Genomic DNA, 25,178 nt, shown 5'->3' with positions numbered 1-25,178 from the left:
TGTTTCCATCTGCATATTCCTACTACGCTTCTCTGTTCTTTTCTTAACCAGGGCCTGAATATCTCTTGAAAACCAAGGTTCCCTAAACCTGTTCTCTTTACCTTTTATTCTGTCAGGCACATATAAGCTTTGTACTCTCAAAATTTCTCTTTTGAAGGCCTCCCTCTTACCAAGTACACCTTTGCCAGAAAACAGTCTGTCCTAAACCACACTTGCCAGATCATTTCAGATACCATCTGAATCGGCCTTTCTCCAATTTAGAATTTCAACCTGACCACTAGACCTATCCTCCACCATAATTACCTTGAAGCTAAAGGCATTATGGTCACTAGATACAAAATAGACAGACTTCTGTCACCTGGCCTGTCACATTCCCCAATAGGAGATCAACTATCACACACTGTCTCTTTGGGATTTCTATGTACTAATTAAGGAAACATTCCTGAACATATTTGACAAACCCCATCCCATCTAGTAATCTATTAATGTGGTCATACATTTCTTATTCCTCAGTTCCACCCATAAAGCATCACTAGATGGATTCTCCAGTCTGTCCTGACTGAGAACTGTCATGATCTTTTCCCTGACTAATAATGCCACCCCTCCCCCTTTAATCCCTCTGTCATTTGTAAAACAACAGAGACCCGAAATATTGAGCTGCTAGTCCTGCCCTTCCTGCAATCAAGTCTCACTAATGGCTACAACGTCATAATTCTATGTGTTGATCCATGCCCCGAGCTCATCTATATTTCCTATAGAACTTCTTTCATTGAGATATACGCAGCTCAGGACATTAGTCACACCATGCCTGAGGTCTAAACAATATCTGTCTCCACAACCTCTCCATTAGCTGTTCTGGCACTCTGGTACCTATCCCCCTGCAACTCTAGTTCAAACCCCACCCCCCATCTCACCCGTGCAGCACTTGCAAACCTTCCTGCTAGGATATTAGTCCCCTTCCAGTTCAGGTCTCTTCTGTACAGATACCAACTTCCCTGGAAGAGAGCCCAATGATCAAAAAATTTTGTTGCCCACTCTCCTGCACCAACTCCTTTGCCTTATTTTAAACTATATGATTCTCCTATTTCTTTCTTCACTAGCATTTGGCACGAGCATTATTCCTGAGATCGCAAGCCTGGAAGTCATGTTCTTTAAATATGCACCTAATTGCTTGAACTCACTTTGCAGAACCTTGCTGTTTGCCCTACCCATGTCATTGGTCTGACATGGACATGGCCTCTGACTGTTCACCCTCCTACTTAAGAATGCTGAGGACTTGATCCGAGATGTCCCTGACTGACTCTGGCACCCGGCAGGCAAACTACCATCCAGGAATCTCATTCTCATCCACAGAGCCTCCCTTCTGTTCCCCTAACTAACAAATCCTCTGTGTCAACATAGCTTGTCTCCTTTCCCCGCTTGCCTTCTGAGTCACAGAGCCAAACTCACTGGCAGAGACCTGACTGCTGAGATTTTCCTCTGCTAGGTCATTCCCACCCCCCAGCAGTATCCAAAGCAGTATCCTGCTGTTGAGGGGGATGGCCACAGAGGCAGTCTGCACTGGCCTTTCCCCTTCTTGTCACCCAGTCTGCTGTGCACATTGGCCATAACTACCTAATACATCAGCCATGATGTAATTTTGGAGCAGACTTGATGGCTGAATGGTCTAATTCTTCACCTATATCTTACTGTCTTCAAGTTGTCATGCAATTTTAGCTTCAGGATCTCAAGATGTCAAAGAATGTAGCAAATTACAGTCAGATATTGTGAGCTGATTAGGAAGGTTTATCTTTACTTTTCTTGGATTATTGCTCTGCTGTTAAAATATTGGTTTTCTTTGAACCGGCAATGAGAATTGGATTATCATGGATTAATCTGGTCCAACTAAAGGCAACATTTAGAAAAAGCAGGAAAATGACATTTTTTTCAATAGTAAACAATAAGGAAATAGTGGATATATTCAATTAACTTTAATTATATAGTGGTTTAAAATTTCTTAAGGGAAAAGAAGAGTATGGTGATTATCGTTTTTGGAAGGTGGCTTGAACTGCTGAAGTAAAATATAATTGTCATAGTATAGAAGTCCTTCCAGTCATACTGAAGGGTTTCAACCCAAACTATCAACTGTATTCTTTCCCTGGATGCTCCCTGGCCCACTGAGTTCCTCCAGCATTTAGTGTGTGTTGCTCAGATTTCCAGCATCTGCAGATTTTCTCGTTTGTGAAAGTATAGATCTACTTTCATGATAGAGCTCAAAAGATAAAGCAAAGACTTCACAGTCACCATATCCTCACCGGACTATCCTCAGGTCTTATACTCACTTGTATCCATTATTCAACCTCTGATAACAGGCATTCATCCTGAAATGGTATTTGTATTTTTCTAACTTCAGATATTGTCTGAGTTCCTAAATTTTTCCTTCATTTTCTGTTTTAATTTTCCTTTATTCACTTTTATGACCCAGCAAAAACCAGTGAGAATGTACTGCACATCTTTGTATTTGTCAGTAGTTATTAAGCATATTGGCTATGTACAATGTTTCAGTGCTATGCAAAAATTAATGTAGGTATGACATTTCTGATTAGTTCAAAATTAGTGTAAAAGTTTATGATTTTGTGTCCCACAGTTTCCTTGCATGTGCTGCTGTGAAATTAACAACAGAAAATAATTAATGTAGGAAATGAAACACACAAGTCTGTGATCGTATCATATGGAAGAAAACTCAGAATTGACTGTTAATCAGTTTCACTGCACCAAGATTCAGTTTTAAAACTTGGCTATATGCCAGAGTGGTCCCAAGTTACTAAAACCTGTGATAAACACATGTGTTGGAATTCATTGTGCCTAAACGTTGAAGTGAGGGGTTACTGAATATCACCACAGTGTAATTATCTGTGAAAACAATATGTAACTTACATTGGAATGGTATTACTGTACAGGGGCTCCATGGAGGCACATCTCATGCAATAGGGAGAATTCAAGCATTGAAACATGAAGTAAACAAGGGAGCTAACTGTAGATTATGCCTCATTTACAGATGTAGAGGTGGTGCCACAACGAGAATCTAGGGCAGGAATGATATCACATGGACTGAATTAAAATCCAAAATATCCAGACATTGAAAGACACCTGCTTTGCTACATTAAAGCAGTTTGTAATCGACCAAACTCAAGCCTTCAGATTTCTTAGTGGGAACGTGGAATTAACAGGGCATCTTTGACTGAAGGCAGTAAGCTCACAGCCATTGGGCATATTTGGCGGAGCAGTATATCTGATGTCATATGACATAATACACTCAATGCTTGATGTTACAGTCATAATTATAATGCATGATGCATTTCATTTTTATTTAGAGTTACAGAACGGTAACAGGCCCTTCCTGTCCAATGAGCCCGCACCAACCAATTACACATGTGACCTGTAGGAGGCATGCCTATTTTCTGTTTGTATTGTACTTTGTGGCGGGTTTATTATGGTAATCTGCCATGTGGGTTGGGGTGTGGTGGAAGCAAAAGAGTATAGTTGCGCATTCATGCTTTGTCTTAGTTGTTTAGTTTTGTCTGGTGAAGAGAGAGTGAGCCATGGGAAATGATTTTTTTTCTGTTGACCCCTAATATAGAACCATAGGAAACCTACAGCACAATACAGGTCTTTCAGCCCACGATGCTGTGTCGAACGCGTACTTATTTAGAAATTACCCAGGGTTACCCATAGCCCTCTATTTTTCTAAGCTCCATGTACCTATCCTCTTAAAAGTCCCTATCGTATCTGCCTCCACCACAACAGACAATAGACAATAGGTGCAGGAGTAGGCCATTCGGCCCTTTGAGCCAGCACCGCCATTCACTGTGATCATGGCTGATCATCCACAATCAGTACCCCTTTCCTGCCTTCTCCCCATATCCCTTGACTCCGCTATCTTTAAGAGCTCTATCTAACTCTTTCTTGAAAGCATCCAGAGAAATGGCCTCCACTGCCTTCTGAGGCAGAGCATTCCATAGATCCACAACTCTCTGGGTGAAAAACTTTTTCCTCAACTCCATTCTAATTGGCCTACCCCTTATTCTTAAACTGTGGCCTCTGGTTCTGGACTCCCCCAACATCGGGAACATGTTTCCTGCCTCTAGCATGTCCAATCCCTTAATAATCTTATATGTTTCAATCAGATCCCCTCTCATCTTTCTAAATTCCAGTGTATACAAGCCCAGTTGCTCCAATCTTTCAACATATGACAGTCCCGCCATCCTGGGAATTAACCTCGTGAACCTACGCTGCACTCCCTCAATAGCAAGAATGACCTTCCTCAAATTTGGAGACCAAAACTGCGCACAATTCTCCAGGTGTGATTTCACCAGGGCCCTGTACAACTGCAGGAGGACCTCTTTGCTCCTATACTCAAATCCCCTTGTTATGAAGGTCAACAAGCCATTGCTTTCTTCACTGCCTGCTGTACCTGCATGCTTACTTTCAGTGACTAATGAACAAGGACACCTAGATCTCATTGTACTTCCCCCTTTCCTAACTTGACACCATTCAAATAGTAATCTGCCTTCCTGTTCTTGCCACCAAAGTGGATAACTTCGCATTTATCCACATTAAACTGCATCTGCCATGCATCTGCCCACTCACCCAACCTGTCCAAGTCACCCTGCATTCTCATAGCATCCTCCTCACATTTCACACTGCCTCCCAGCTTTGTGTCATCTGCAAATTTGTTAATGTTACTTTTAATCCCTTCATCTAAATCATTAATATATATTGTAAATAGCTGCAGTCCCAGCACCGAGCCTTGTGATACCCCACTAGTCACTGCCTGCCATTCTGAAAAGGACTGGTTAATCCCTACTCTTAGCTTCCTGTCTGCCAACCAATTTTCTGTCCATGTCAGTACCCTACCCCCAATACCACGTGCTCTAATTTTGCCCACTAATCTCCTATGTGGGACCTTATCAAAGGCTTTCTGAAAGTCCAGATACACTACCTCCACTGGCTCTCCCTTGTCCATTTTCATAGTTACATCCTCAAAAAATTCCAGAAGATTAGTCAAGCATGATATTCCCTTCGTAAATCCATGCTAACTCGGACCGATCCTGTTACTGCTATTCAAATGTGTCGTAATTTCCTCTTTTATAATTGACTGCAGCATCTTCCCCACTATTGATGCTAACTGATGTTAGCCTGAGCTAACTGGTCTTTAATTCCCTGTTTTCTCTCTCCCTCCTTTCTTAAAAAGTGGGATAACATTAGCTACCCTCCAATCCTCAGGAATTAATCCTGAACCTATGGAAAATGATTACCAATGTGTCCATGATTTCTAGAGCCACCTTCTTAAGTACCCTGGGATGCAGACCTTCAGGCCCTAGGGATTTATCAGCCTTCAGTCCCATCAGTCCACCCAACACCATTTTCTGCCTAATGTGAATATCCTTTAGTTCCTCCATTACCCCAGGTTCTCTGGCCACTATTACATCTGGGAGATTGTGTCTTCCCTAGTGAAGACAGATCCAAAGTACTTTTCAACTCGTCTGTCATTTCCTTGTTCCCCAAAATAAATTCACCTGTTTCTGTCTTCAAGGGCCCAACTTTGGTCTTAACTAATTTTTTCCTCTTCACATACCTAAAGAAGCTTTTACTATCCTCCTTTATATTCTTGGCTAGCTTACTTTCTTACCTCATCTTTTCTCCCCGTTGCCTTTTTAGTTATCTTCTGTTGCTCTTTAAAAGTTTCCCAATCCTCTGGTTTCCCACTCATCTTTGCTATATTATATTTGTTATATTTCTTCTCTTTTATTTTTATACTGTACTTGACTTCCCTTGTCATCCACAGTTGCCTCCTACTCCCCGTAGAATCTTTCTTCCTCTGTGGAATGAACTGATCCTGCACCTTCTGTATTATTCCCAGAAATACCCGCCATTGTTGTTCCACTGTCATCCCTGCTAGGGTATCCTTCCAGTCAACTTTGGCTAGTTCCTCCCTCATGGATCCATAGTCCCCTTTGTTCAACTGTAATAATGACAATTCCTATTTTCCCTTCTCCCTTTCAAATTGTATATTAAAACTTATCATATTATGTTCACTACCTCCTAACGGCTCCTTTACCTCGAAGTTCCCTTATCCGGTTCATTACACAACACTAGATCCAGAATTGCCTTTCTCCTGGGTAGGCTCCAGTATAAGCTGCTCTAAGAATCCAACTCGCAGGCACTCCACAAACTCCCTTTCTTTGGGTCCAGTACCAACCTGATTTTCCCAGTCTATGGGCATGTTGAAATCCCCCATTACAACCGTAGCATTACCTTTGTGACATGCCAATTTTAACTCTTGATTCAACTTGCACCCTATATCCAGGCTATTTGCGGGCCTGTGGGTAACTCCCTTTAAGGTCTTATTGCCCTTACAATTTCTCAGTTGGCGACCACCGTTGCCATCAGCCTATTCCACACACTCACTACCCCCTACATAAAAAGCTTACCCCTGACATCTCCTCTGTACCTACTTCCAAGCACCTTAAAACTGTGCCCTTTCATATTACCATTTCAGCCCTGGGAAAAAGCTTCTGACTATCTACACAATCAATGCCTCTCTCATCATCTTGTACACCTCTATCAGGTCACCTCTCATCCTTTGTCACTCCAAGGAGAAAAGATCAAGTTCACTCAACATATTCTCATAGGGCATGCTCCCCAATCCAGGCAACGTCCCTGTAAATCTCCTCTGCACACTTTCAATAGTTTCCACGTCCTTCCTGTAGCGAGGTAACCAGAACGGAGCACAATACTCCAAGTGGGGTCTGACCAGCGTCCGATAAAGCTATAACAATACCTCTCGGCTCTTAAACTCAATCTCATGGTTGATGAAGACCCACGCACTGTATGCCTTCTTATTGAATAGATTTTAAAAAATGCAAAAACAGAAATACTGTATATAAAAAAAGTGAGGTAGTGTCATTGGTTCAATGTCCATTTTGGAATTGATGGCAAAGGGGAAGAAGCTGTTCCTAAATCGCTGAGTGTGTGCCTTCAGGCTCCTGTACCTCCTACCTGATGGTAACACTGAGAAAGGGCAAGCCCTGGGTGCTGGAGGTCCATAGCAGCCCTGCTTAAAACTCCAAATTCTTAAATATATGCTAATTTTGAATAATTTGATAACCATAGTTAGGCTGCTGTTACCTAGAGTAAAAGGCAAATGCAATGTTAGCATTCATTTTTGAGGACTAGTATACAAAGCAATGATGTGATGCTAAGGCTTTATAAGGCATTTGTTGGACCATATTTGGAGCATTGTGAGCAGTTTTGGGACCCTTATCTTAGAAAAGACGTGCTGGTGTTGGATAGAGTCCTTGGAACATAAGGGTTAACATATGAGGAATGTTTGATGGCTTTGGGACTGTATTCACTGGAGTTTAGAAGGTTGAGGGGGAATCTCATTGAGGAGCAGATAGGGAGGCAGATTCTGGAACCGTGCAATAACAATAACATTGTAATGGGAGATATTAGCTTTCCTAATATTGATTGGCACCTCTTTAGCACATTGGGTTCAGATGGGGTGGAATTTGTTAGGTGTGTTCAGGAAGGTTTCTACATTTTATGTAGTTAGGCCAGCTAGAGGAGAGGCTGTAGTTGATCTGGTATTGGGAAATGAAACTGATCAGGTGTCAGATCTCTCAGTGGGAGGTTGTGACTGCAACTCTATCTGCTTCACCATAGCACTGGAGAGGGATTGGAACAGACATTTTAGGAAAACATTTAATTGGGGTTGAGGGAAATATAATGTTATTAGGCAGGAATTTGGGAGTATAAACTTTAAAAGCTTTAAGTCCCTTGGGGTGAATATCACTTGATCTAACCATCAGAGTCCACTGCCAAGAAGGCCCACCAGCACCTTTACTTCCTGAGAAAGCTGAAGAAATTTGGCCTGTCCCCTAAACACCTCACTAAATTTTATAGACGCACCATAGAAAGCATTCTTCTAGGGTGCATCACAACCTGGTATGGAAGTTGTCCTGTCCAAGACCAGAAGAAGCTGCAGAAGATCGTGAACATAGCCCAGCACATCACACAAACCAATCTTCCATCCTTGGACTCACTTTACACTGCACCCTGTTGGAGCAGTGCTGCCAGGATAATCAAGGACACGACCCACCCAGCCAACACACTTTTTGTCCCTCTTCCCTCTGGGAGAAGGTTCAGGAGCATGAAGATTTGTCCGGCCAGATTTGGGAACAGCTTCTTTCCAACTGTGACTAGACTGCTGAACAGATCCTGACCCGGATCTGGGCCGTACCTTCCAAATATCCGGACCTGACTTGCACTACCTTACTTTCCCTTTTCTATTTTCTAATTATGATTTATAATTTAAAATGTATTATATTTACTTTGATTTGTACTTCAGGGAGTGCGAAGCGCAGAATCAAATATCACTGTGATGATTGCATGCTCTAGTATCAATTGTTTGGTGATAATAAAGTAAAGTAAAGTAAGCTGGAAGCACGGCAGAAATGTGGCAAATGTTTAGGGAATATTTGCATGGAATTCTGCATAGGTATGTTACATTGACGCAGGAAAAGATGACAGAGTTAAACAACCATGGTGTACAAAGTAAGTAGAAAATCTAGTTAAGAAGAAAAGAAAAGCTTACAAAAGATTCAAGAAACTAGGTACTATTAAAGCTCTAGAAAATTACAAGATTGCTCGGAAGAAGCATAAGAATAAAATTAGGAGCCAGAAGGGTCCATGAGAAGGCCTTGGTGAGCAGGATTAAGGAGAACCCCAAGGCATTCTACAAGTATGTGAAGAGCAAGAGGATGAGCCTTGTGAGAATAGGACCAATCAGGTGCGATAGTGGTAATGTATGCATGGAGTCGGAGGAATTAGCGGAGGTACTTAATGAATACTTTGCTTCAGTATTCACCGGGGAGAAGACTTTGGCAATTGTGGGGATGACTTACAGCAGACTGAAACACTTAAGCATATTGACACTAAGAAAGGATGTGCTGGAGCTTTTGAAAAGCATTAAGTTAGATAAGTTACAGGGTCCAGATGAGATATACCCCAGGCTACTGTGTGAAGTGAGGGAGGAGATTGCTGAGCCTCTTGCGATTGTCTTTGTGTCATCAATAGGGACGGAAGAAGTACCAGAGGAGTGGAGGATTGCAAATGTTGTTCTTTGTTTAAGAAAGGGAGTAGAGATAACTCAAGAAATTATATCCAGTGAGTCTGACTTCAGTGGTGGGCAAGTTGTTGGAGAAGATCCTGAGAGGTAGTATTTATGAGCATTTGGAGAGACATAATAAGACCATAAGATATAGGAACAGAAGTAGGCCATTCGGTCTTTTGAGTCAGCTCCACCTTTCAGTCATGGGCTGATCCAATTATTCCAATCATCCCCACTCCCCTTCCTTCTCCCCATACCCTTTGATGCCCTAGCTAATCAAGAAACTATCTATGTATGACTTAAGTACACCCATATGATTTGGCCTCTAAAGCCACTAGTGGCAACAAATTCCATGGATTTACCACCCTCTGACTAAAGTAATTTCTCCACATCTCTGTTCTAAATGGACATCCTTCAATCCTGAGGCCTTGCCTTCTTGTCCTAGACTCCCCTACCATGGGAAATAACTTTACCATATCTAATCTATTCAGGCCTTTTAACATTCGGAATGTTTCTATGAGATCCCCCTTCATTCTCCTGAACTCCAGGGAATACAGCGCAAGAGCTGCCAGATGTTTCTCTTACAGTAACCCTTTCATTCCTGGAATCACTCTTGTGAATCTTCTCTAAATCCTCTCCAATGTCAATATATCCTTTCTAAAATAAGGAGTCCAAAACTGCACACCACACTCCAAGTGTGATCTCACGAGTGCCTTATAGAGCCTCAACATCACATCCCTGCTCTTATATTCTATACTTCTAGAAATGAATGCCAACATTGCATTCACCTTCTTCACAACCTGGAGGTTAACCTTTGGGGTATCTTGCATAAGGACTCCCAAGTCTCTTTGCATCTCTGCATTTTGAATTCTCCCCCCATCTAAATAATAGTCTGCCCATTTATTTCTTCCACCAAAGTGCATGACCATACACTTTCCAATATTGTACTTCATTTACCATTTCTTTGCCTATTCCCCTAAACTATCTACGTCTCTCTGCAGACTTTCTGTTTCCTAAATACTACCCACTCCTCCACCTACCTTTGTATCATCGACAAATTTAGCCACAAATCCATTAATCCCAGTGACCAAATATTTGACATACATTGTAAAAAGCAGCAGTTCCAACACTGACCCCTGGGGAACTCCGTTGGTAACTGGCAGCCAACCAGAATAGGATCCCTTTATTCCCATTCTCTGTTTTCTGCTGATCAGCCAATGCTCCACCCATGCTAGTAATTTCCCTGTAATTTCATGGGCTCTTATCTTGCCAAGCAGTCCCATGTGCGGCACCTTGTCAAAGGTCTTCTGAAGGTCCAAGTACCCCACACCTGCTGCATCTCCTGTTTGTAATTTCGTCAAAAAATAGCAGTAGGTTAGTCAGACAGGATTTTCCTTTCAGAAACCCATGCAGGCTTTGGTCTATCTTGTCATGTGCCTCCAGGTACTCCGCAATCTCACCCCTAACAATCAATTCCAACAACTTCCCAACCACTGATATCAGGCTAACAGGTCTATAGCTTCCCTTCTGCTGCCTGCCACCCTTAAATAACGGAGTAACATTTTCAATTTTCCAGTCATCTGGTACAATGCCAGAATTTATCAATTCTTGAAAGATCATTGTTAATGCCTTTTCAATCTCTCTACATACTTCCTCCAGAACCCAAGCCTGCATTCCATCAGGTCCAGGACATTTATCCACCCTCAGACCATTAATGAATGTCCGGTATACTGCAGATGTCTTCCACTGTGAAGACCGATGCAAAATATGCATTCAGTTCCTCTGCCATCTCTACATCTCTTATTACAATATCTCCAGCATCATTTTGTATTGGTCTTATATCTACCCACAACTCTCTTTTACCCTTTATATACTTAAAAAAGCTTTTAGTATCTTCTTTGATGTTAGTCACCAGCTTCCTTTCATAATACATCTTTTCTTTCCTAATGACCTTATAAGTTTCCTTCTGCAAGTTTTTAAAAGCTTCTCAATCCTCTATCTTCCCACTAGCTTTGGCTTCCTTGTATGCCCTCTCTTTTGCTTTTACTTTGGCTCTGACTTCACTTGCCAGCCACGGTAGTTCCCTTCTTCCATTCGAAAATTTCTTCTTATTTGGAATATATCTGTCTTGTACTTCCCTCATTTTTCGCAGAAACTCCAGCCATTGCTGCTAGTGTCCCTTTCCAGTCAGCCGTGGCTATTTCCCCTCTCATGCCATTGCAATTTCCTTTATTCCACTGAAATACCGACGCATTTGAATTTAGTTTCTCCTTCTCAAATTTCAAAGTGAACTCAATTATATTGTGATCACTGTTCCTCAAGGGTTCCTTAACCTTAAGCTCTCTTATCATCTCCACATCATTGCACAACACTCAGTCCAGCACAGTCAATCCTCTAGTGGGCTCAACAACAAGCTGTTCCCTTAGATATTCCCTCAGACATTCTATAATTTCTCTTTCTTGAGGTCCAGTATGGCCTGGTGTTTCCAATCCACTTGACTGTTAAAATCCCCAACGATTATCATGACATTGCCCTTCTGTCACGCCTTCTCTATCTCCTGCTGTAATTTGTAATCCACATCCTGGCTGCTGTTTGGAGGCCTGTATACAACTGCCATTAGGGTCCTTTTACACATGCCATTTCTTAACTCAATCCATAGAGACTGTTCACTTTCCAATCCTATGTCATCGCTTTCTAATGATTTAATACTATTTCTGAAACACAGGGCCACACTGGACCCTCTTACTACCAGCCTATCTTTCCGATACACCGTATATCCTTGTATATTCAGCTCCCTATGGCAGGCACCCTTTAGCCAAGTTTCCGAGATGGCCACAACATCATACTTGCCAATCTGTAGATAAATTTCAAGACCATCCATTTTATTTTTTTATGCTGCGTGCATTCAAATATAACAGTTTCAGTCCAGTATTCGTTGCTTTCTGTTTTAACTGCACCACGCCTCTATTGCCCTGTAGCTCATCCCACTGGCTGTGATTATGCCTCATCTCTGGTCTGTCTTTCTATCTATCTTTGATTTACTTCTGTTTTCCCCTTCCTCAGCTCTATCACTCCGATTCCCATCCCACTGCCAAATTAGTTTAAACCCTCCCTAACAGCTCTAGTACACCTGCCTACTAGGATATTGGACTCCTTTGGGTTGAGGTGTAACCCGCCCTTTTTTTAAATTTTTTTTTTATTAGTTTTTCAAAACATTTTACAAATTAAAAGCCCCAAATTCCAATAAGGAACATTAAAACAGTGCAAAATTAAGCATACAATAACAATATGCTACAAAGGAAGAGAATTTAGCAAAAAAAAAGCACCTAAATTAAAGACAAATAAGCTTAGTGTCCTCCCCAAACCCCACAACACAAGAAAAAACAACAGCAACTCCCAACCAACCACAACACAATATAGAGAGTATAAGTCAGGACAGCCAAACTCCCAGACTGTGAATACACTCAGCAACAGAGGGTAATAATGCCTTCTACCAGAAAAAAAAGGAGCTGAAAGCAAGGGACTGAAAAGAAAAAAAAAACCCTAGTCAAGAGGAAGGTTATGAAAGTACTCGATAAAAGGTCCCCAGACCTTATGGAACTTTAGATCCGAATTGAGAACTGAATAATTAATTTTTTCAAGGTCCAAACAGGCCATGATGTCGTTAAGCCATTGAGCATGAGTGGGCGGGGCAACATCTCTCCATCTGAGGAGGATCAAGCGTCTAGTCAGGAGAGAGGCAAAGGATAATATTCGGCATTTGGTCGGACCCAGACATAAATCTGTCTCGCCCCAAAAACCGAACAGAGCAATTAAGGGGTTTGGTTCTAGGTGCTGATTCAGAATACACGATAACGTAGAGAAGACGTCTTTCCAGAATTTCTCCAAGCTAGGACAGAACCAGTATATATGGATGAGAGAGGCCACTTGCATTTATCACAGAGCAGACTAATGCTAGGGTAGAATCGAGATAGTTTAGATTTTGACAAAAGGGCTCTATGAACAATCTTAAACTGTAAAAGGCAGTGGCGAGCACAAAGAGAGGTTGAGTTAACCGATTTGAGAACTGAATCCCAGCTCTCCTCAGATAAGGAGATATTTAAATCCTGCTCCCAGGCCATTTTGATTTTATCCATGGGGGCCCGTCGTAAGGCTGCTAGTTTATCTCGGATGATTGATATTAAGCCTTTACCTAGTGGATTCATGGAAAGAAATAGGTCCATAGCATTTTTTGCAGGCATTTCAGGAAAGTTAGGAATTAAAGGAGCAATAAAGTGTTGGATTTGGAGATATCTGAAAAAATGAGCATTGGGCAGATTGAGCTTAACAGAGAGCTGCTGAAAAGAAGCGAAGTGATTATCAATGAAAAGATCTTCAAAATGTCTAATGCCCTATACCAAACCTGGAATGCTGAATCGTATATAGTAGGTGACAAAAGGTGATTATGAGCAACAGGGCTGGAAACGGAAAACCCCTGGAAACCATAGCATTTCCTGATCTGAGCCCATATACGCAAAGTGTGTCTAACAAGAGGATTAGCTATTGATCTGGGCAGACTACTAGGGAGTGCAGAGCCAAGAAGTGCAGAGATAGATAATTCTTTAGTGGAGCTCAGCTCCATCGCCACTCAGTTAGGGCACTCGGGTTGGCCATGGAAGAAAGACCAGAAGGTAGCACAACGTATATTAGCTGCCCAATAATATAAACGAAAGTTAGGTAGAGCCATGCCACCCTCTTTTTTAGATTTTTGGAGATGGATTTTATTAATTCTAGAGCGCTTATTCTGCCACAGATATGACAAACCCACCCTTTTTTAATCTGATTAGGGATAGTCAGCATGGCTTTGTCAAGGGCAGGTCATGCCTTATGAGCCTGATTGTATTCTTTGAGTATCCCCTCTTGTCCAAGACTCTCCCTCCATGGGAAACATCCTTTCCACATCTACTCTGTCTAGGCCTTTCAATACTTGAAAGGTTTCAGTGAGATCCCCCCCCCCCCCATCCTTCTGAATTCCAATGAGTACAGACCCAGAGCCATCAAAACGTTCCTCATATGATAACCCTTTCATTCCCAGAATCATCCTTGTGAACTTCCTCTGGACCCTCTACAAAGCCAGCACACCTTTTCTAAGATGAGGGGCCCAAAACTATTCACAATGCTCAAGTTGAGGCCTCACCACTGCCTTATAAAGCCTCAGCATCACATCCTTGCTCTTGTATTCTAGCCCTCTTGAAATGAATGCTAACATGGCATTTACCTTCCTCACCACCGACTCAACCTGCAAGTTAACCTTCAGGGTGTTCTGCACAAGGACTGCACCTCAGATTTTTGGATTTTCTCCCAATTAAGAAAATAGTCTGCACATTTATTTCTACTATGTAAGTGCATGACCATGCATTTTCCAACATTGTATTTCACTTGCCACTTTTTTCCCCATTCTCCTAATCTGTCTAAGTCCTTCAGCATCCCACGTGTTTCCTCTATACTACCTGCCCCTCCAGCAATCGTAGTATCATCTCTAAACTTGGCAACAAAGCCATCTATTTCATCATCCAAATAATTTATATACAGCATAAAAATAAGTGGTCCCAACACGAATCCCTGTGGAACACCTCTGGCAGCCAACCGGAGAAGGATCCTTTTATACCCACTCGCTGCCTCCTACCAATCAGCCATTGCTCTAACCATGTTAGTAACTTTCCTGTAACACCATGGGCTCTTGATTAGCAGCCTCATGTGTGGGATCTTGTCAAAGGCCTTCTGAAAATCCAAGTATATAACATCCACTGCATCCCCTTTATCGATCCTACTTGTAATCTCCTCAAAGAATTCCAACAGGTTCATCAGGTATGATTTTCCTTGAAGAAAACCATGCCAACTTTGTACTATCTTGTCCTGTATCACCAAGTACTCCATTGTCAGTACTTCCAGTTGAGCTCTGTTTTTTTTGTGTGTTTCCCCCTAGCTGTCAGTCTGTGGATTTGTATTGCCACGTGCTCCTGCTCTACTCCGATTCTTGTATTACTGAGTACTCAGTCTCTCATATGCTTCTCATTATTGCCTGTAATGCTGCCACCTGTTGTCTCATTATGCTCCACCTATCATCTGCCTCTCTGTTTATTGTTCAGTGTATTTCAGTCCTATGTTTTCTCCTGTTGCCAGATTGTGTTAGTGAATTTTTCTGAACGTTTCCAGCATTTATATCTGGACTCTGTCTGTCTGAGTATCGACTCTGCCTGTTTCCCGATTCTGGTTTTTGGATTTCTCTGGATGTTTTGATCTCTGCCTGAACTTTGACACTGACTTTGTTTGCACCTTGGGATTTGTTACTCAGTTAATATCACTGTGTGCACAGTACTGGGTCTGCAATTGGATCCCTGCTCTAGTGTTCTGACATCCTGACATCCGTCATCCTTAACAATTGATTCTAACATCTTCGCAATCACTGAGGTCAGGCTAAGTGGTCTATAATTTCCTTTCTGCTGCTTTCCTCCTTTCTTAAAGAGTGGTGTGACATTTGCAATTTTCCAGTCCTCTGGCCCCATGCCAGAATCCAATGATTTTTTGAAAGATAATTTCGAATGCCACTACAATCTCTAATGCTACCTCGTTCAGAACCCCAGGGTGCAGTTCCTTTGGTCCAGGTGACTTATGTACCTTCAGATCTTTCGGCTTTTTGAGTACCTTCTCTCTAGTAATAGTAACTGCACCCACTTCTCTTCCTTTGCACACCAAAACATCATGCATACTGCTAGTGTCTTCCACAGAGAAGACTGATGCAAAATACTCATTTAGTTTATCAGCCATCTCCTTGTTCCTGTTTTTATTTATCCTTCCTCATTTTCTAGAGGTCCTATATCCACTTTCAATTCTCTTTTATTTTTAACATACTTGAAAAAGCTTTTGCTATCAACTTTGATATTTTTGCTAGCTTGCTTTCATATTTCATTTTTTTCCTTCTAATGATCTTTTGGTTGCTCTCTGTACAATTTTACAAATCTTCCAATCCTCTATACTCCCACTAATTTTTGCTTTGTTGTATGCCCTTTCTTTCGCTTTTACAATATCTTTGACTTCCCTTGTCAGTCATGGTTGTACCATTTTACCAGTTGAGTATTTCTTCATTTTTGGAATACATATGTCCTGCACCTTCCTCATTTTTCCCAGAATGCATACCATTGTTGCTCTGCTGACATTCCTGCCAGCAGCTCCTTCCAGTTTACTTTGGCCAACTCCTCTCTCATACCACTGTAATTTCCCTTACTCCACTGAAATACTGCACATCAGATTTTACTTTCAAGTTGAACTCAATCATTATGATCACTGGTTCCGAAGGGTTCTTTTACCTTAAGCTCCCTAATCGCCTCTTGTTCATTAAATAACACCCAATCCAGTACAGCCTATCCCCAGTAGGCTCAATAACAAATTGCTCTAAAAAGCCATCTCTTAGGCATTCAACAAAATCACTCTCTTAAGATTCATTACCAACCTAATTTTCCCAATCGACCTGCATGTTAATATCTCTCATGACTACCATAACATTGCCCTTTTGACACACCTTTTCTATTTCCTCTTATAGCCTGTGGTCCACCACCCAGCCACTGTTGGGAGGCATATATGCCATCAATTTCCTTTTACCCTTGAAGTTCCTTAACTCAACCCACAAGGATTCAACATCTTCAGATCCTATGTCACATCTTTCTACTGATTTGATGCCATTCTTTACAAGTAGAGCCACACCACCCCCCTCTGACTACCTTCCTATCCCTTCAATATAATATGTAACCTTGGATATTCAGCTCCCAACTACAACCAATCTTCAGGCATTATTCAGTGATGGCTACAACATCATACCTGGCAATCTGTCATAGTGCAACAAGTTCATCCACATTATATCTTATACTACGGACGTTTACATACAACGCCTTGAGTACCATATTTGCTATTCTTTCTGATTCTGCATCCCTAATGTTTTGATTTCTCTTAGTGTGTTGGCATGTGGCCAAGTGGATAAGGCATTGATCTAGTGATCTGAAGGTCACTAGTTCGAGCCTCAGCTAAGGCAGTGTCCTTGAGCAAGGCACTTAACCACACGTTGCTCTGCGACAACACCAGTGCCAAGCTGTATCGGCCCTTGCCCTTCCCTTGGACAACATTGGTGGCATGGAGAGGGGACACTTGCAGCATGGGCAACTGCCGGTCTCCCATACAACCCTGCCCAGGCCTGTGCCCTGGAAACTTCCCAAGGCACAAATCCATGGTCTCTCAAGACTAACGGATGCCTACATAATGTTTTGATACTCAGCCTGTTGGATGTAACTAAGTCCCTTACTTTCTCAGTAAGCCTTGCATGGGGTACCTTATCAAATGTCTTGCTGAAGTCCATATACACTACATCTACTGCTCTACCTTCATCAATGTGTGTAGTCACGTCCTCAAAAACTCATTCAGGCTCATAAAGCACAACCTGTCTTTAATAAAGCCATGCTAACTATTCTTAATCATATTATGCCTCTCCAAATGTTCATAAATTCTGCCTCTCAGGATCCTCTCCATCAAATTACCAACCGCTGAAGTAAGCCTCACTGGTCTATAATTTCCTGGGCTATCTCTACTCCCTTTCTTGAATAAGGGAACAACATCTGCAACTTTCCAATCCTCTGGAACCTTTCTCGTTCCCACTGATAATGCAAAGATCATTGCCAGAGGCTGAGCAATCTCCTCCCTCACCTCCCACAGTAGCCTGGGATACATCCCGTCCAGTCCCAGAGACTTATCCCAGGTGCTTTCCAAAAGCTTCAGCACATCCTCTTTCTTAATGTCTATATGCTCAAGCTTTTCAATCCGTTGTAAGTCATCCCTACAATTGCCAGATCCTTTTCTGTAGTGAATACTGAATCAAAGTATTCATTAAGTACCTCTGCCATCTCCTCCAGTTCCATACACATTTTTCTGCTGTCACACTTGACTGGTTTTATTCTCACATGTCTTATCTTCTTGCTCTTCACATATTTGTAGAACGACTTGGGGTTTCCCCTAATCCTGTCCACCAAGGCCTTCTCATGGCCCCTTCTGTCTCTCCTAATTTCATTCTCAAGTTCCTTCCTGCTAGCCTTTTTTGAACCTTTTGTAAGCTTTTCTTTTATTCTTGACTAGATCTTCAACAGCCTTTGTACACCACGGTTTCTGTACCCTACCATCTTTTCCCGGTCTCAATGTAACATTACTGTTGAGAACACCACGCAAATATCCCCTGAACACTTGCCACATTTCTTCCGTACATTTCCCTCAGAACATCTGTTCCCAATTTATGCTTCCAAGTTCCTGTCTGATAGCTTCATATTTCCCTTTACTCCAATTAAACACTTTCCTAACTTGTCTACTCTTATCCCTCTCCAATGCTATGGTAAAGGAGATAGAATTATGATCAATATCTCCAAAATGCTCTCCCACTGAGAGATCTGACACCTGACTAGGTTCCTTTCCCAATACCAGATCAAGTACAGCCTCTCCTCTTGTAGGCTTATCTACATATCATGTCAAGAAACCTTCCTGAACACTCCTAACAAACTCTACCCCATCTAAACCCCTTGCTTTAGGGAGATGCTAATCATTTTGGGAAAATTAATATCTCCCACCACGAAACCCCTGCTATTATTACTCCTTTCCAGGATCTGTCTCCCTATCTGCTCCTCGATGTCCCTGTTACTATTGGGTGGTCTATGAAAAACACCCAGAAGAGTTATTGACCCCTTCCCCTTTCTAACTTCCACCCACAGAGATTCAGTAGACAATCACTCCATGACTTCCTCCTTTTCTGCAGCCATATCACTATCTCTGATCAGCAATACCACACCCCCACCTCTTTTGCCTCCCTACCTGTCCTTGTTGAAACATCTAAGGGTCAGCATTCTAAGTAGCCATTCCTGCCCCTGAGCCATCCAAGTCGCTGTAATGGCCTTAACATCATAGTTCCAAGTACCGATCCACACTCTAAGCACATCTGCTTTGTTCATGATGCTTCTTGTGTTAAAATAGACAAATCTCAAACCATAGTTCTGAGCGCATTCTTCTCTATCACCTTCCTACCCTCCCTTTCACTGCCTACAAGCTTTCTCTATTTGTGAAACAACTGCCCCTTCTTCCATCTCTTCAGTTTGGTTCCCAATCCCAGCAAGTCTAACTTAAACAAGTTTCTTGTTCTAACATATATAAATATGAACAATTGTTTGCATATCTTTCAAACATTTTACAGAATACATTGCTTTTAAAAATACCCACATAATTATGGACTAAATCATTAATAGATAGAATGATTTTTATTAACAACTGTCTCTATGCATTTAGTCTAGGACAGAGCCTCAGAATAGAGGGACATCCATTTAGAACAGAGATGAGGAAAAATGTCTTTCATCAGAGGATGGTGAGTCTGCAGAATTCATTGCCACTGATAGCTTTGCAGGCCGAGATATTGGGTATATTTAAGGTGTTACGAACCCCGTAACTGGGTATTTTACCAGCAAAGATAGGAGTATCCGTTGAAGTCTGATGATACTATTTTAACAGTATTTATTAGTAAAAATACACAAAAATAATATCAATGTAAATATACAGATAATATACAACATCAATACTAAACCTAAAAGTGCGAGTATAATAATAATCAATAAGAAATAAGCTCTATTGTTGTCTAGGAGATAATGAATTGTCCGATGGAAATACAAAGTTCAGTTTAGTTCATGCAGGCTGCGGTAGTTGCTGATCACTGTGTTGCAATTGTTGGACAGAGAGAGAGAGAGAGAGAGAGAGAGAGAGAGAGAGAGAGGGAGAGAGAGAGAGAAGAGAGAGAAAAAGCAGTAACAGCTATTAACTTACCGACTTTCCTTTTATGATCTTGATTCTTCGATGCGTAGTTGTTGTGGCCATTCACGTATGACCCCTCCATCTTTGAGCTAGACCGTTCCGTGGAGGATTCATCACCCAGGCAAGGGTGGACACACACACAAGCCCCCACCGGTCTCGTAGCGTCTCTCCTGGTGCGTCTGAGGGGTGTTCCCCAGACCCTACTTTTATCCCCGCTCACCGGGTCTCAGGTGTCAATCAGGTTGGGATGATGCAATCCCTCAACCAGACCACTCTGGTTGCCCCCTGAGGGGTTTCAATGAATAGAACAGTACTCAATACACAATTCCTTCTCCAAGAGACAATAGCAGTAATCTCTCTGTTTGTCAATAGGAGACATTCCAACCTGTGCTGTATCTCTCTCTCATAAATTTGTATGAGCTGTTTATCTCTCTCATTTCCTGGGTATCAGAGCCGAAATAGTAGCGATTTTGCGATTCTCAAAAGGGGGGGGGGGGCGACTTTGCACCCTTCTGCCGATCAGAGTTGCTCCTTATTTGTAACAAAGGTGGAGGTTGATAAGTTCTTGATTAGTCAGGGTGTCAAATGGAGAGAGGGCAGGAGAATGCGATTGAGAGGGATAATAAATCAGCCATGATGTAATGACAGAGCAGACTCGATGGGCCAAATGGCCTATTCCACTCCTCTGTCTTATGGTCTTAAGATGATCTTCCTATTTTAAGCAGAAAAGAGCACAGTTAGTGAAGCTGCTTCACTGTTCAGGATAAGAGCATTCCTCCTGCATCAGTGTGAGAATTCATTTCCCACACCATACTTTATTTCCACATCAAAGAGTAAGCCCACCAATTTAGCACAAATTAATGACAAATTGCAGACTGGTCCGAGTAGTACACTTAGCTTCCAAGCACATTTCACAGAGAAGCTTTACAGCCATCAGACAGAGAACTTTGACCCATCCTTCTGGGCTGTTTACAAATGCAGCCCCCAGAGCTGAACAACAGCTTTAACTCACTGCTTTTTCCAGTTTGTCCTAAGGCGGTGTCTTTGATTCTTATGCGCTGAGTTATCTGGGGGTCAATGGCAACAGCAAGGATTGCAGTACCATCACAGATGAAGTTTTTGAGGAATGCCCTTTGAATCTATGAACTCAAACTTACTTCTCAAAAATCTATCAAAGCAGAATATTGAGAAAAATTGGGTAGAGAGGGTGAGGAGAGTACCTTTAGAATAGTGGAAATTCTGATCCTGAGGAACACTCTTTGCATGAAGGAAATAATTGTCTACTTTTACGTGAGCTTTTGACAAAGGTTCATACAAAAGTTGAAGTCATCAGTACCAGTTTTGGGGGCTGAGAGTAAGTTGTAAATTTTATATTAAAAGGACTCAAAGGTAAGCAGGGTTTTGAGTGATAACTTAAGCACACGAAGAAGGTTTTGGTTGCAGGACTGACTATATCTGTCACATGTACATGGAAACGTACTGTGAAATATGCCATTTACATCAAATCAGACCAGCAAGGATGGTGCTGGGAACAGCTGGCAAGTATCGGCATGCTTCTGACACTCGTATATCATACTTATGGCCCACCAACTTTGTAATGTGCAAGTACCCAGTGGTTCAAAGTACATTCAATATCATTTAATGTCTGAGTTATTCAACCTTGAGATTTGTTTGTTACAGGTAAGAAACACAAAAGAACCCAATTTATAAAAATAAAGTCTGATCTGCAACGCGCACAGAGAAAGAGAGAAAAAAACAGGAAGCGTGCGACTAATAGAAGCTAGTGACAACAGCAGCACTCCGAACCAAACCGAGACCCCAGATCTAAATCACCGGAGCTGCCCGAAGCAGCGGTATTCAATTTACCGTATCAGTGGAGCATTAGGCACAAAGTTCGTAGACATAAAACACGACTTCCAGGGATGGTCTCACACCCTTGGCGTTGTGGAGAGAGGAGCCCCCAGTTTATCTGGGCCGCTGTCCAAATTGACCAAACAGCAGACTGTACCTCAAATAAGGACCTGGACTCTGTCACGGTGAATCGCTCCAGGCATAGATTTCGCTGCTGGCGACGCTGTTCTCAACCTCTCCAAATCAGCCCAGTGTGCAGAGTGATCCACCCTCTCCTGACTCCCGACACCCTGCGTCTCCAGTCCATCTGGGCTGGTGTTCAAATTCTCCAAGCAGCGGATTGTGCCTCGTACCAGGACCCAGGCCACTCTGGCAAATCGCTCCAGGTTTAGATTTTGCTACCAATGAAGCCATTCTCAACCTCTACAAATTGGCTCAGTGCTCACAGGGATTCGGCCTCACACCCGGGCCAGCAAAATGGGTATCAGAATTCCTCCATCTCATCCTCTCCCCTCCGAATCACCTACTCCAATCTGCACAACTCCACCTCGGAGAGCACCCACCCTGCAGCGCACCAGCAGGGCATGTATCCCAAACTGGCCCTGCCTCCGCTTGTCTCCTCACCACTTGCGCTGGTAGTCCACCGCCACTTACCCCAAAGAGTGTCATGAGTAATCTTTTTAATTGAATTTCTTTGCTTCCGAACTGCAGTAAGATGTTACATGCCTTCGGTAGTGCTATCTTAAACCAGAAAGAAACCCATGAGGATACGGGGAGAATGTACAAGCTCCTTACAGACAACAGCGGGAATCACACCCCGATCTGACAGCAGGCAGTGTAAAGCATTACGCTCACCTCTGTGCTACTATGCTGCTGCGATAATGTGCTACTATTAATTCTGAAATCATCCTTAAGAAGCAAAGTATGAAACAGTCAGAACTGATCACACTGGATATTAATTCTCAGATATAATTAACAACAGCAACTATGAACAATTTCTGAGATCTACTGCCTTCTTTTACATATAACTTTATTATTTCTGATCATAAGGTTCTGCTTTCCCATAAGCAGAACCTCTCCATTTGCTCTCTTTTTGCACTATTTACTTATTCATTTGTTTGTTTATTTTATATTTCTTATTGTAACCAACAGCAATGTTTATATATTTCACAGTACCAACGTTGCAAAACAACAAAATTCATGACATATGCCAGAGATAATAAATCTGTTTTTTGAGTGGTTTTGGCTCAATCCATTGACTCTTTATTCCTCTCCATAGCCTGACCTGCTGTGTTCCTCCAGCATTTTGTGCATGCTGCTCTAGATTTCCAGCATCTGCAGAATATCTTGTGTGTATGATTCTATTTCTGATTCTGATTTTCAGTTTACTATAACAACCCCAATTATTTCCATTTGGAAAATATGTTATTTCAAGAAGTAAAAAGGCATGTGTGGTAGCTCAACCACAAACAAGAGAAAATCTGCAGATGCTGGAAATCCGAGCAACGTATACAAAATTCTGGAGCAACTCAGCAGGCCAGGCAGCATCCATGGAAAAGAGTAGAGTCAACGTTTCAGGTCGAGATCCTTCAGCAAGACTAAGAAGAGTCTCGGCCCGAAGTGTCGACTGTACTTTTTTCCATAGATGCTTCCTGGCCTGCTGAACTCCTCCAGCATTTTGAATGAGATGTCTGGTAACTGTTTACCTGAAAAATTGAAACTCCTGAAGTCAGAGAGACGGGGAGGTGGGATTAAGCTTGGTTCATCCCCATGGAGCAAGAATTTGGGAGAAAATCAAAAATAAACAAAATACCAAGTAAATATACAGTAAAAAGCTGACATTGATGGAGTTGAGGGAATGCTCCATTGGATGTCACAAGGAAAGTTTTCCCTGCCTCAATTACACTCCGGACAATGGCAAGACTACATCAATCTCCATCGACTAATTCTTCTTTAGTTGCTTGTCAACAGCTGCCTGTGCTATCAAGGCAAGTCAAGTCAAGTCACTTTTATTGTCATTTCGACCATAACTGCTATGTACAGTACATAGTAAAAATGAGACAACGTTTTTCAGGACCATGGTGTTACATGACACAGTACAAAAACTAGGCTGAACTACGTAAAAAATGACACAGAAAAAACCTACACTAGAAAAGTACAGGTATTACAATCAATAATAAACAGGACAATAGGGCAGTAAGGTGTCAGTCCAGGCTCTGGGTATTGAGGAGTCTGATGGCTTGCGGGAAGAAACTGTTACATAGTCTGGTCGTGAGAGCCCAAATGCTTTTGTGCCTTTTTCCAGATGGCAGGAGGGAGAAGAGTTTGTATGAGGGGTGCGTGGGGTCCTTCGTACTGCTGTTTGCTTTGCGGATGCAGCGTGTAGTGTAAATGTCCGTGATGGCGGGAAGAGAGACCCCGATGACCTTCTCAGCTGACCTCACTATCCGCTGCAGGGTCTTGCGATCCGAGATGGTGCAATTTCCAAACCAGGCAGTGATGCAGCCACTCAGGATGCTCTCAATACAACCCCTGTAGAAGGTGATGAGGATGGAGGGTGGGAGATGGACTTTCCTCGGCCTTCGCAGTAAGTAGAGACACTGCTGGGCTTTCTTTGCTATGGAGCTGGTGTTGAGGGACCAGCTGGGATTCTCTGCCAGGTGAACATCAAGATCAAACCATAATCTGCTGCCAACATTAATCAGTTAATTATGACTGGTGCAGACAGCACATGGTTTGAGGGTGAAAGGTTCTAGGTTCCTGCCTACTAGGTCCTTACCCCAAGTTTAAACCATGGCCACAGCTAAAGAGGATGCAGACCAGAGATCACACCAGGCTGGAGTTCAGAATCAGTCAGGTTTCATATCACTGGAACACGTTGTGAAATTTGTTGTTCTGCGGCAGCAGTACTTTGCAACAGATAATAACAATAAACTATAAATTCCAATAAGAATTCAGAATCAGCATCGGGGTTTAATATCAACGGCATATGTCATGATATTTGTTAACCCAATTGCAGCATTACAATGAAATACATGGTAAGTAAACAGAGAGAAATAAAACTGCATTATGTTAAACATATATATGTTTATTAGTTTGTTAAGATAAGTAGTGCAAAAAAAAACCAGAAATAAAAAAGTAGTGAGGTAACGTGTTCAATGTCCATTTAGAGCTCAGATGGCAGAGGGGAAGAAGCTGTTTTTGAGTCACTGTGTGTGCCTTCAGGCTTCTGTACCTCCTTCTCGATGGTAACAATGAGAAAAGGGCATGTCCTAGGGGTGGGGAAATATATATATATATATACACACAC

This window comes from Hypanus sabinus, chromosome 1 (genome assembly GCF_030144855.1).
Source record: "Hypanus sabinus isolate sHypSab1 chromosome 1, sHypSab1.hap1, whole genome shotgun sequence".
Classification (NCBI taxonomy): Eukaryota; Metazoa; Chordata; class Chondrichthyes; order Myliobatiformes; family Dasyatidae; genus Hypanus; species Hypanus sabinus.
Note: the sequence above shows the minus strand (reverse complement) of the source record.